A 14095-nucleotide genomic window follows, 5' to 3' on the forward strand; every position below is an offset into this window, starting at 1 on the left:
TAAAATATTAGTTATATCTAAAAATAAAGTGTACAATATTCATTCACTGGCAACTATTGAGTCGTTATTAATGAAATTACCGTTGAAGTAAAAGAAATTTAAGGCATTAAAGAAATTGTCTTTCTAAATTTCAGATAACAAAGATTATAAATATACAATTAATTTTACAATGTAGATTAAGCGGGAATTCTCTATTAATTCAGTATTTTTAAAAATATGCACTGACAAAATGACTTTAAATAGAATAACGCTTAGACGGTAATTAAGATATTGTGTATACATTTTCTAAGAAAATGAATTATGTAATAGCTTTTCACCCACAAAAAAATTAAACAATAGTACGATCTATGTTATTTTCCTAATGCAACAAAAGTTTTTAGTTAAGATTAGTTTCCAAAATGCTCTTATAATTTCGTACATTTTATAAATATTAAACAAAGTATATCTTTCAGATTAGAAAACTTTCATTATAAAATAAATGTACTGAAAGCAATTCTTCTTTTAAGCTTTATCTAGGTAAGGACTCAATGCTTTTAACATAATAAAAAGCAGAGGGCGCAGAGACATCTTGTTTAATTAATGTGATAGAACCACTGTTCAAATACTTCTAAATTCGTCACAGAAAAATTTGATTTAAAAGAAGAATTCATATTTTTTTTTATATGAAGGAATGTTTGTAGCTACGTAATTCTGTATGTGGATAATGATTAATATGGATAATGTCATCTCAGATGAAATTTTTTGTATTATCTGTTATTATCAAAAATATGATGGATAGGATTTGTTTTAGGAGATCCATCGATTATTATTTTTGTAAATTATTTTTTAAATATTAATTACAGCATCTATAATTAAGCTTGAAGATCGTAATCTAATTAAGATTTATGAATTCTATGGTTGATAATTATTTATGATAGTGTATATCGAATGACCAAAAACAAAATATCCCTTTCCATTGTTCCCTAGTCGCAAATAAGTCAAAGAACGTGGATTTTTTTCTTATAATTTGTGCATGAGATTTTGGTGCATTTCTGAGTTTTAAATCGCCTAGGTATTGAAATAACACGGTAATCATTTAAAGACACAGCAAGCTAGCTGAATGAAATTTGGCAAATACTCTTATCACAAAAATTACTCAAACGAATCAAATATAATTATAATACGAATCAAATATCCGGCAAAAGCGGTGAAGACAATAGGTTTAGCTTATAATGCCCAATAGAAATTCTATACCATTCTTGAAATGTAAAACAAATCATTCCAATGGATAATCATCACCTATTCGTAAATTATAGATAATTTCCATATTTTCAAAGTGACTATGAGTTGTATAAGATTAATTTATTTTCAAAGCAAATATAAATGAATAAAAAATGGTGATAACTGCCTTTAAAATTCTAGAATAAAAAATATTTAATATACATACATAAATTCATAAATTATTACTAAACAAATTTTGTTCGTTTGAAATGCATAATATAAAGGATCTTTACTATCAATGTTTAGAAAAACTTCTATTCAAATTTTAAAAGTAATTAAGTACTTGCTTATTGGAATTCTCTTCGAGTGCAAAAAAGGAATTCAAATATGTAATAAAACTTTAATGAATTCATATTCTTTTTACAAAGTGGAAGCCTTATAAAATATGTCACTTTTGAATTATTGAAATGGAAATAATTCAGAAGAAGAATACGGAAATGCTTAAGTCCTCAGAATTTTATTTGCTGCGTTGCAACTGTAAAACCAGTCACGAAAACAGAAATGGGAATAAAAGCGAGTATAACTCTTTATTGATTGAGTATTCCATAAATCAAAGTACTGGCAAGGGGGGGGGGAAGATAGCATGAAGAAATGAGAAACCAATTAATTTTTAACAAAAGGGGCTTAGGATAGTTTTCTTTGATAATAAGTTTGTTCAATTCTTCGGAGAATTTTCAGTTTTCTATACCATATTTTTATATGAATTCTCCTTTGCTATGTTATTTCATTTTTCTTTTAAGGAGAGAGAGTTTGAAGTGAATATAAAACATTTTCATAATATATTTTTTAACTTATAAATGCTTATACCATTGGTAATTTTTTTTTATTTCATATTTAAATTAGTTTTCGAAAAACCAAAGAAGAACTATTTCCCAGAACTATTTTATAACTTTTCCCCCAATATATTTTAAAGAGGAATTCGAATTTATTTAAAAAATTTTTGCTCATATAATTCTATGGATTGAAAACTAAATACAAACAACTAAATAATTACAATTGATTCAACACCAACTTGAGACATTTTAGTCCCCTATCACAATCAAAAATAAAATGTATTAACTGTTTTAAAAGCTGTGAAAATCGATGAATATTTGAATTAGTATCAGTTCTGTTGATCAATCGCCTGGAGTACTCTAATCGCTTTAGAAATCTTTGTAACAGTGGATAACTATCGTATCTGATTTGTTTCTTCTTTGGAAATGGGAGTTGGTTTACTTACATTCAAACCCTTTCGATTTTGATTTAATTCCAAAGTGGAAAGCTCGTGGCGATCATTACTGAATGGCATAACTTGTTTGAGAATTCTATTTGTATTTGAATTAAATATTATCATTGTAAAACAATTTCGGTGTATATATTTTCTCGCTGCCAACGCTTTTGATTGTTCTTCTCATAATGCAGCTATATTTAAAACATTTAACACATTTTAGTCATCAAATCTTCCATATAAGGAAGTTTCAAGTTTGGTTACAAAAATATGGCAGTTGTTAAAAATTGTTTTTTTTTCCACGAAAATGAAATGAATCTAAAAAGACTAGATGCCCCCCTCCCATATTTTCTCCTTCTTTATATCTCTCTCTCTCTTTCTTTAATTTTTTGATGTTGTCATCTATGTAATTTTATTACGTTGTTCATCCTTTTTACCTATGCAAATTTATATATTGATTGATAGCCTGAAATGTTGTGATAGATGTGCTCTTTCATGTACTTGAATTATAATATGGTTTTTATTTTCTTTATGAATAATTTTTTATTTTCAGAAACTTGAACGCTAGTTTCAAAACTGAATTTATTTTCAATTCTTTACTTCACAAATTTCATTTGACTCTACTACGTTTTTAGACGATTAAACCACGTTTAATACTTCATTTTTTTCTACCACGTTTTAAATGCTAAAGTCCAATACAGTAAATCATTGTTGAGCAATGCATACTCGATATCAGTCTAGATTTAGCCTCTGAATTCCACGCGTGCCTTTATTGTCTTTCTTCAAAATCTTAGAAGTCATTCGACATGTCTGATAAGAAGAGATTATATGTGTCACGTTTGTGCTTTGTTAAATTTATTTAAAAACTATATCTAAAATTTTTCCTTAGTGGCGATTCCATAATCAATAACACTTGTGGAAATTTTTTTCTGACTTTAAAATTCTTGACCTTGCAATATTTATGCAGCACAAATTAAAGTTGTTGACCTGTTTTTGGCTCGAAATAAATGAATTATAGTGGCTTTGAAGAAAAGCCATGATTTAAAGAAAAGCATATCAATTCGATGTCATGAGTTGTGTAACATTATAAATCAAAGTTGTTGCTTGAAATTGAAAACATAATTTTTCTTTAATTTTCAATACATAAATATGATTTGATGGGAATCAGAGTACTGTAATTATATGGTAATTTAATAATTAATATTTTATTTATACATCGTATTTTAAAATTATATATTTTTTTTAAAATAACATATTTATTTTATATATTTTCTATCTTTTCGATTGTAAATTTATTAATAAATTAAAATTTGGAAAAATCAAGAACGTCAAAATTCCACCGACATAAAGATATGTAAAAAATAAAAGTAAAGGATAGAAATAAATTTAAAGCAAATCATCAAATCATAATTTAAAAATTATGAATGAAAAGAAAATAAGCAATGACAGATAAAGAATTAAAAATAATTTCCAAAGGCGGATTATCTTCTTCATATAAATTTGCAAATTTTATACAGCTCTTGCAAAGATTTTAAGAAATGAGATAGCCGCATTTGACGACCAGCAGGTTCGCCAATCTTAATGTCAGTTAAAGTTTTAATAATGAATTATTTTATGTAACTCCTATTTTAATAACTTCGTCATCAAAATATTTTCTATCTTTTGATAGTCATATAATTTACTCATAATATTATAAAGGCCTTCAGCCGTATATGTATATCTCTAATTTTCTGTTAGCTCCTGTAGAATTTATGCTTTAAATTAAAGTGGGAATGATTAAACTACAATTAATATAATACTATTTTTTACTGAAACAAAGCATTTTTTTTATAATATGATTACTGAAAACAGAATCACTGAGCATTTAAACTTTATTGGCACTAAAGAATATCTTTCTTAATTTATGCAATATCTCAAGAGTTTTTCAACAAAATTTCCTCAGAATCATCATAAGAAGATCGATTAATTAAAAATGTTTAATTTTAAATGCACCAAATACTAAGAAAATAAAGAGAATCGTTTAAAATAATCGATCGAAAACAGGTTAAAAAAACTAGTTAAAAAACGATGTAGTTAAAACTATGAGTATATACAAAGAATATATAACTAACATAAATACAATTTAATTACAAAAGCACACAACTAATTTAAAAATAATTTAAATCAAGTCCGAATCCGTTGAAAATAGTTGTCAACAATCAGAACAAAATGCACATGTGTGAATTTTCAAAGCCAGTTCTGGTAACGCAAATGCGTGAATTTTTCTACGCGAGTTGGGGTAACGCTATGCAGATTAAAAATTTTTAATTTCCTTTATTCTATTTTATTTTAATTCAAAAGTACTTCAGAATGAATTTGAAAGATCGATTAATCAACAATGTTTTTAAATGCATCAAACATTAAGAAAATAAACAGAAACGTTTGAAATAATCGGTCGAAAACATGTTAAGCCTAACCTCATTAGCATGGGGAGAAAACTGAAACCTTACACATTTGGCAGTGGGGAAATTAAGATTTTTTTTGGCGGGAACGTTAGTTTTTAATTAATAATTAAAATCATAATTCAAAATTCAAAAAAGGGACCCCAAATGCACATTCCCGCTCTCCAAGGTGCGCATGTACCAAATTTGGTAACTGCAAGTCAAACGGTCTGGCCTGTAGAGCGCCAATACATACACACAGACACACACATTGAGCTTTATTATAAGTATAGATATACTCTACAGAAAAAAAAAGTTGAAATATCATTGAAACTTTTTTTTTCTTTCTATTCTTTTTCTTTCTTTCTTCCTCTCTTTCTTTGTGCACATCTTCTTAGAGACGAAAAGTGTCATGAAGCTAAATCATTATTTGAAACTTTTACTTTCCAAAAAAAAAAATAAAGAAAGAAATAAAATTCAAAGGAAAAACAATTTCCCAGTATGCTAATACAAACTTTTTTTTAAACATACATAAGAAAAAGTTTTTTTAAAAAAAGATTCTTCTTTTACGAAAAAATAATAAACTGTACTGGCACTTTCACAAACAGATGGTAATGACTTCAATCAACAAGAAAATCAAGAGTTGAAAATTTAGGAAATAATTTTACTTCCGACAGATTTTTCTTTCTAAATTTATAAAAAAAAGCACCTCCTCCTCAACATGCAAACATTATTGGCTTATTATTAAATATCAAAAAAAATTTGTAATTACTTCAATTATTCATTTTTAATGGCTCACGCTAAAACACCAGATATTTAAAAAATCGGCATGTTATAAAATGACCTCGATATTTCAATTAAACGTGTTACTATGTTGCTTTTCTTTCTAATATTCTATTAAAAACAAAAGTGTATACAAGCGATGATTTCAAAATAAGGAAGGATTATTAAATTTTCTGTAAGGAATATGTTGCAATAATAAGGAATATATGCGGTATTAAATTTTCTGTTTATGAAGTTATTTTTGTTGGACATTTTTAGCCTCTCTCTCATTTTTTTAATATATTTAAATTTTTTTTCAAATCAAATTAGATCTTTTTTATTTATTTCTAATCTTTAATTTTTTCGAGCAATTTTTATGATGAAAGTTATTTTATAAAATGATACTTGAACATTATATAACAGATTAAATAATTATTGTTTTTATTTTTTATTTTTCAAGTAATTAAGGAGAGTTAATAAAGGCATTATAAGGAGGATTTTCTCATAAAAAAGCAGAAAAAACGAAAAGCGTCAGAAAAAGATTAATGTAGATCGTTTATCAAGGATTTTTTTAAACATTAAAAGCATCTTTTAGAAACAGGCTATTTTCTCTAAATATTATTTGGTTTTAGGTTTTTTTAAATAATTGGATAAGATGTTTTCAATTACTTTTTTATTCCTTTAATCCTTTAACACTGTTTCTAAGAGAAACTCAATTTATTGTCTATGAATAAAGTAATGTTCTCTTATATATAGTTCATCCCTTCACTTTTCATATTCTAAGCTTAGCCAATATTTAGTTATAAATTTTTAATTTTTGAAATAAAGTAAAAGAATAATATCTTTCAATGTTCATATTTTCCTTTTTTAGAAAAGAATTATTTCTAACAATAATATTCAGTACTAGAGTATACATTTTATAAATGAATTGGACGATAGAAAACATTTGATGAATGAGAAAACAAAGTATGAGTTTCAATTGTTCAGACAGGCCACAATTTTTAAAGAAATTGTCAATATAATGGAGTTGAAATGCCAAAATAATAGTAGAATTTGGGATCTATAAAGAAATATTTTTAACCTCCCAGGGAGTAGACGCAATGAAAAATACATTAAAGAAGAATTTTATTTTACCAGAGGTTACTACAAAAGCATAACTTTAATTATTGTTGTAACTCTTTTCAAAGAACTGTTAATCAAACTTTAGAATTCGAAGCATTAATAGAACTCTTTTCGTATTTCAAAGACATTTACAAGTGAAGTAAAATTTTACTGCATTTTCTTTCCTTTGTAGTTTTTCTAATCAACTGATTTAAAAATAGTGTCTCTACAATCAATAACTATATTATTCATTTGGCAAAAAAAAAAATAAAGAAAAGTTGAATGGAAGAAAACATCTACCACAGCTAGCAAATATTCTTATAAAAAAACACTTTGATCTTTTTATATAGTATCGTGTATATATTATTTATTTCTTTTGAAAAAATATTTTATGAGTTATTTTTAAAAGCTATTCCAAATAAATATTTACTTACTAAATTTTTAAGCAAGTAGATATTCATCTGCCATACATAAAACATAAAATTATTCATTTGCTAAACATAAAATTATTGGAAGAAAACAGTTTTAAAAAACTGCATTAGCAGACGATAAATAATGGAAAAACTATACTGTGAAAGCCGACTCCAAAATAAAACTACATTAGCAGACGATAGATATTTCAAAAGCTATACTGTGAAAGCCGACTCCAAAATAAAAAAGGGATAAATAGCCAATTTGTTGCCCACGCATTTTGAAGCTTCAACCATTTGTTGCCTTCACATTTTGAGGCTTCAAAAACCTCAAGCCAAAACAACATCATGTTCTCACATAATAATATTAAAATTTAATATAAGATGTTCAGAAATATCATTACCGTCGCAGCATTTTCTGGCCACTTGAAAATTGCTGAAGTTTGCAGCCAGGATCGTTAAGCTATATTGAAATACTGAAGTAATGTAATATTGCTTCGTTCTGTTAAATTTGCAATTACTTGGCGATCATTTCATGCCCTTCCACTTCCCTATCCATCACCAGCATAAGGAAATAGAAATAGATAAATAAAACCGGATTGCAAAGTAATCTGATAACAAGAAAAATCAGCATTTGTGAGAATTTTTTTTTTTTATTGTTTGTATAATCAGAAAACTTTCTGTTGTCATTTTATTTCATTTGCCAGTCGTTCATTTGTCAGTTATTTTAAATCATTCAGTTATTTCAAAAAATGATACCTCAATTTTTCCAATCTTTTAATCTCTCTTAATATTTCTCAATACATATCTCTAATTTTTTTATCGGCTATGATAAAAATGCAATTGAAGTCATCGATTGTGTTTTATTCACCTATCATTATAAATAATTTCATTTATCATCAGAAGTTTTAGACAAATTCTATTTATTTCTATGTTGAAAGGTTCTTTCCCATAGCGTTGATAAATTTAGGTGCGAAATTTTTAAATTATAATAATATATGGTGTTAAGTATTTTATTTATTTTTCGGAGACATAAAGAATATTAAAATTTATATTTCTAAACAGATAAGTTAGGTTGCCTTAATAGCTTTTTCTATCTGTTTAGTTAAATTTTCTCACACATTCGTCCTATTTATAAACTGTTTCAGGAAATTTCTTATAGTTACAATAGTCTGTGTGCAAACTTACAATTATCACAATCAAAATGCACTGCTTTTCTTAATTTCAATCAAAAGCATTTTTTTTTTTTACGATCAGCTTAGTATGTACTTAGTTTTTTTTATTTTCAGGATTTCTTAAGATTTGAATACAAAAAACCAAATGTAATAACAGAGAAAATTTTAAAATCGTGAAATCTTGGAAAATACTTTTTTTCATGCCCATCAATATTTGTAAGCAGAGGAATTATCCCATTTAAGTTATATTTTATTTTAAATTAAAAATTAGAGGATTTATGTTTTTATTTTAAAACACGCTATTGAATTTTTCTAAATAATTATTTTATTTTATTACATTAATTATTCTTTCAAAGTTTTTTTTTAAATATTGTAACAAAATATTTGAAGAGAGAATGAAATTTGCTTAACATTTTCAACTGAAAAACGTGCAGTGGAAAAAAGGCAAAGAAATTAAGCTTTGCGGATATTTGTTCCTAATCTATTCATCCGTAACATAATTCATTATTTTTTCTTAGCAAAAATGAAACGCAGCCACCAGTGAGGATTGAACTCACGACCCCTGGTTTACAAGACCAGTGCTCTAACCACTGAGCTATGGTGGCTCACAACGACGCGGCTTCTTTTATAACCTGTTGTAACATAAAAAAACGTTATGACAGTAAATCTGGAACTTTTACAACTGCATCTTTCTTTGCTCAGGCGATACTCGTAAAATTTTATTGCTAGATCTTTGATTCTGAAGTAATCTTTATAAATACTTGCTGTCATCTGGCTTTTATGACATCCTACAGATAAGAATAGGGGAAAATTTAATATATTTCGTTCTCGACTTTTCCAATATTTAATCTTATAAATATTATTGTTCTGGTAGTTAAATTTTTTTTAATGAATGGAAAAAGATACTGTAATTTAACAGAGCAAGTTGTTTAAATGAAATCATTTTCTAGAATTTTAAATATATCCATCTCTATTTTTTGTATTATATTGCAATAATACAAGGATATTTACAACATTCTTATATTTGATTATTAGTTATTAATACATAAATAAAAAGTCAATAATTTTTTAATCAAAATTTACCTTATTATGTTTTAAATTATACTGTTATGGTATAATGTTTGTTTATTAAAATTTATTTCTAGTGAGAATATAAAACAAATTAGAGGAGAAATCAGAGAGATTGGTCTTCCCCAAACTTTCTCGCATACTCTGTAATGAAAGTGTTATCCCACAAAAGGCTTTGTATGACTTTGACGAGCAATAGTCACGAACTATTAACCTTTGCTTTGAATATAGCATTTTTATTTTATCTATAATGTCTCCCGTGTTGAGTTATTTGGTGATGAATCCCTGACATTCGATTAATACTATCCGAAAATCGAATTTTAAAAGCGTTCCAACTGAATCAAACAAAAATTAGAATTACAAACGTAGTCAGAAAATCCCATACCAAATTATATGTATTTAAGTCATTGCATCCTTGTGTCATCACGTTTACAAGTTTCAAAGGTACAGATAGACAGACGGTCAATCCCTTGTTGGATATGGCTCAAAATTTGATTGGTGTTTTAGGGTCTGAGTTGCGCGAGGATAGAACCTGGGACCATGTGTTCATAGTCCAGTAACATGACTAGGATACAAAAGCATATGCTCGTGTAGCGTAGTTGTTAACTAGCTTATATGCTATTCACCACAGACTCTCCCTCCAGTGAGTTGGACATGAGACGAACGATGTGACTGTTGAGTGATATTAGCTGTTGATTCTAATGCGCCTGTACCCATTTGAGTAGCGCCAAGCATTATGGCGAACGTGTGTAATTGCTGCATCAAGCGAGTCTGACGACTTTGGTTGCGAGTAAATGGCACCACAACAGCTGTACGGAGGTTGAAGGTTCATCGTCCGAGGTCACCAATTTAGCGGATCGAGATGCGCGAGGATAGAACCTGGGACCTTGTGGTTCGCAGGCCAGTAACATGACCAGGATACAACAGCATATGATCGTGTAGCCTAGTTGTTAACTAGCTTATATGCTATTCACCATAGTGTCTAGACTATTGATATTAATTCTGTTTTATCTATCTAGCTCTCTTAGTTCTGTAGTTATCGCGTTAAATTATAATCCAACAGCCTGACAGACAGATTTCTTTAGAGCGAATTTTACTCAAAATTTGATAGAAATCTACAGATTTGGTATAAAGATCATATACCAAATTTCAACCATCTAGCTCAAAGAGTTTTTGAGTTAACTTTGTCTCAGACAGACAGGCAGATAGACATTTTCCAAAAATACGTTTTTCGAACTCGGGAAGATCTAAAACGAGGAGATTCGACAAAATATTGTTTGAATTTTTTGACGATTACTCTACTTTCTTTATACTTACTATGTATACGAGAAAGTAAAAAGGGAACATCTATGAGATCATTCTATTATATTGACAATTCACAACTCAAAATGCCTGTAGAGGTTTCAATTAAAGAGGGGAAATAATAGGTAAATATTAAATACTAGCCGCCTTTGGCGACCAGCCGGTTCGCCAATCTTAATGCTCGTTAAAATTTTAATAATTAAATATTTTATGTAATTCCTACTTTAATAGCTTCTTCATCAAATATTTTAAAGCTTCAAATTTTGATAGTCATGTAATTCACTCATAATAATATAAAGTCCTTCAGCCATAACATAATATGTATCTCTCTAATTTTCTGTTAGTTCCGGTAGAATTTATGCTTAACATTAAAATGGAAATGACTAAACTGCAATTAATATAATAATATTTTTTACTGAAACAAAGAATTTTTTTTAATAATATGATTACTGATAATAGAGTCACTGAGCGTTTAAACTTTATGGGCACTAAAGAATATCTTTCTTAAGTTATGTAATATCTCAAGAATTTGTCAACAAAATTTTCTCAGATTCATCATGAACAGATCGATTCATTAACAATGTTTAATTTTAAATGCATCAAACTTTAAGAAAATAAAATGAATCGTTTAAAATAATCGGTCGAAAACAGGTTTAAAAAACTACTTAAAAAAACGATGTACTTAAAACTATAAGCATATACAAAAAAAATATATAACTAACATAAATACAATTTAATTACAAAAGCATGCAACTAACCTAAAAATAATTTAAATCATCCGTTGATAACGGTTGTCATGGCAACAATCAGAATGCGCATGCGTGAATTTTCTTCACCAGCTCCGGTAACGCAAATGCGTGAATTTTTCTACGCCAGTTGGGGTAACGCTATGCAGATTATACATTTTTAATTTCCTTTATTCTGTGTTATTTTAATTCAAAAGTACTTCAGAATGAATCTGAAACATAGATTAATTAACAATGTTCCATTTTAAATGCATCAAACATTAAGAAAATAAACAGAATCGTTTGAAATAATCCGCCGAAAAATGTTAACCCTAGCCTCATTACTGTTCGGAGAAAAAAAATTGAAGCCTTACTCATTTGGCGGTGGGGAAAATGGAAGATTTTTTTGGCGGAAAAGTTGGCGGTGGAGAAAATGGAAGATTTTTTTGGCGGGAAAGTTAGTTTTTAATTAATAATTAAAATTCTAATTAAAATTTCAAAAAAAGAGACCCCAGGTGCACATTCCCGACCTCTAAGGTATACACGTACCAAATTTGATAGCTGTAGGCCGAACGGTCTGGCCTGTAGAGCGCCAACACACACACACACATTGAGCTTTATTATAAGTATAGATATAAAAAATTGACACTGACACTTAAACTTATCTTTAAAAAATTAAAAGGCTTTCTCTAAATTGCATATAAATCCTGAAAACATATAACTATATCACCATCAAGTAGTATAAATACTTCAAATGATCTTCTCTTGCTAAATAATAGTATTGATCATGTCACCAGAAAACAACCAGGAAAGTTGTAGATAATGTTTTTGGCGTGTTAAATGCAACACGACAAAAACATTATCTACTTTCAAATACATTTTCTCCAAAACAGTTGATTATTTTAAAAATTCATATTATCTAACTATTACAATCAGATAAAATAATGTTAGAAAAATAAGACAATTACTAAATTTGAATCAAAATATTTTTGCATTGCAAAATTTGAAAATTCGTTGAATGCGTAGTTTCATTCTTTCGTTATTTTGAAACTTGTAGTTGAACTGTATACTCTAACAATTGACGAAAATGTATTGTGTTACAATAAAAAACGTATTGGAAGAAAAATAAAATTCTAATAGATTTCTAGAAGAAGATTGAAACCAATTATTAAAGTTGAAATTCAATCAATTAAAAATAAAAAAATGAAGACCGTAAGATGTCATGTGCCTTCTGAGTTTTGTTTTTAAAAAATTGGAGATTCTTTTTCGATGATTTTCTCCTTATATCGAATCAGATGCGAATTCAAATATATATATATATATTCGATTTATTAAGGAATCTTTGAAATATTTGTTTCAGATCATTTTAAGCGTATTGCAACACAATATATTTTCAAGGAATATTTGATCAAAGCTTTGTAATTACGAATTTGTTCTTTTTTCGAATAGTTATAACACTCAAGATCTCACTGAAAACAATACATTCTATCGATTTTATACATTTCACTTTCTTTCTTAGCAAAATGAGTCTCGGTTTATTAGTATCATAAATCAAATCTTTAAATAACTGAATTTAAAATAATCTAATTATATGAATATTGGAAATATATATCTGAAATGATATCTTTCGCAAAAACATATTCTTTAAATTAATTACAATTAATATCCACGCTAAAATTCCCTCAAATTATCACTAATTAGAATATTTTCACAGAAAACTAATATTAGTATTGGAAAAGTCTAATAAGATAATTTATTGTAATAAATTTGTTGCAAATTTATAATTTACGTTCAACTCAAGGATGGCTTTTTCATTTTCATTTTAATTTAGGCTCTTGAAATAACAGAATATTTTCTCTGACTCAGTAACTACAAAAGCGTACAATAAATAATTTTTCCATTTTAAAACATTGTCCACGCCAGAAAATCATCAGATTTATCTCAAGAATTCTAGATGCAGCAACGGTAATATCTTTCTATAATCATTACTTTAGAATAAAAGAGAAATGTTTACTATATTTTTAGCAAACGATTTCTCATTTGTCTAAGTGAATTAAAATTTTGTAATGTGTTTGCGTTCAGTTTTTTTTAATCGAATACTTAATAATTTGGAATGCAAAGATAATTAATAGATTGCAGATTAGTTCTCATTATATTCAATTACCTTCTTTTTATTCTTCCGTTACTAATATGTATTAATGGTAATTATGCATTATCTTTTGTCATGATTTTCATTAAGAAAATTGTTTCGATTTTAATAAACTGTAAAATTTGTCTTAACTCAAGCTCTATTAAAGTATTAATTATATCGAATACTTTAATAGTGCTTGCTAGCCTGAATGCAAAAAAATGGGAATATTTATGGCAGAAAGGTCTATTATGAGTTTTCTAATAATACATTGTAATCAGTTTAATTACGTATAAGTTATTGAAGCATTCGTTCAAATTTGCATATATATTAGAAACACAGTAGTAAAAAATTTTTTTCATTCAGAGCAAAATATTAACTTTCCAAAAGGTTTTAATTAAAATTATTATATTTCTTCAATTTATTTTTATTTCTGGGTATTATATTTCTATTCTGGTTCTATTAATTAAGCTTCTATGTTTAATTTATAAATTCATGCTTGCTGACTTGAACGTGTAAACTTTTGAACAAAAACTA

The 14095-nt window shown here is 27.3% G+C and overlaps 1 protein-coding gene and 1 non-coding gene across 2 annotated transcripts in view; both read right to left on the bottom strand.

Annotated features, from left to right (window-relative positions):
• LOC129984478 (uncharacterized) overlaps window positions 1-7711 on the bottom strand; it is a 90117-nt gene extending 82406 nt beyond the window's left edge. Inside the window, exon 1 of the mRNA XM_056094364.1 lies at window positions 7565-7711. The gene's annotated coding sequence lies outside the window, so the exon portion shown is untranslated. The remainder of the gene's footprint in view (window positions 1-7564) is intronic.
• A 1156-nt stretch (window positions 7712-8867) lies between these two features.
• On the bottom strand, window positions 8868-8940 carry Trnat-ugu (transfer RNA threonine (anticodon UGU)). Its single transcript has one exon. It is a non-coding gene; the product is annotated as a tRNA-Thr (tRNA).
• Window positions 8941-14095: the final 5155 nt, after the last annotated feature.

Source organism: Argiope bruennichi, chromosome 9 (genome assembly GCF_947563725.1).
Source record: "Argiope bruennichi chromosome 9, qqArgBrue1.1, whole genome shotgun sequence".
Classification (NCBI taxonomy): Eukaryota; Metazoa; Arthropoda; class Arachnida; order Araneae; family Araneidae; genus Argiope; species Argiope bruennichi.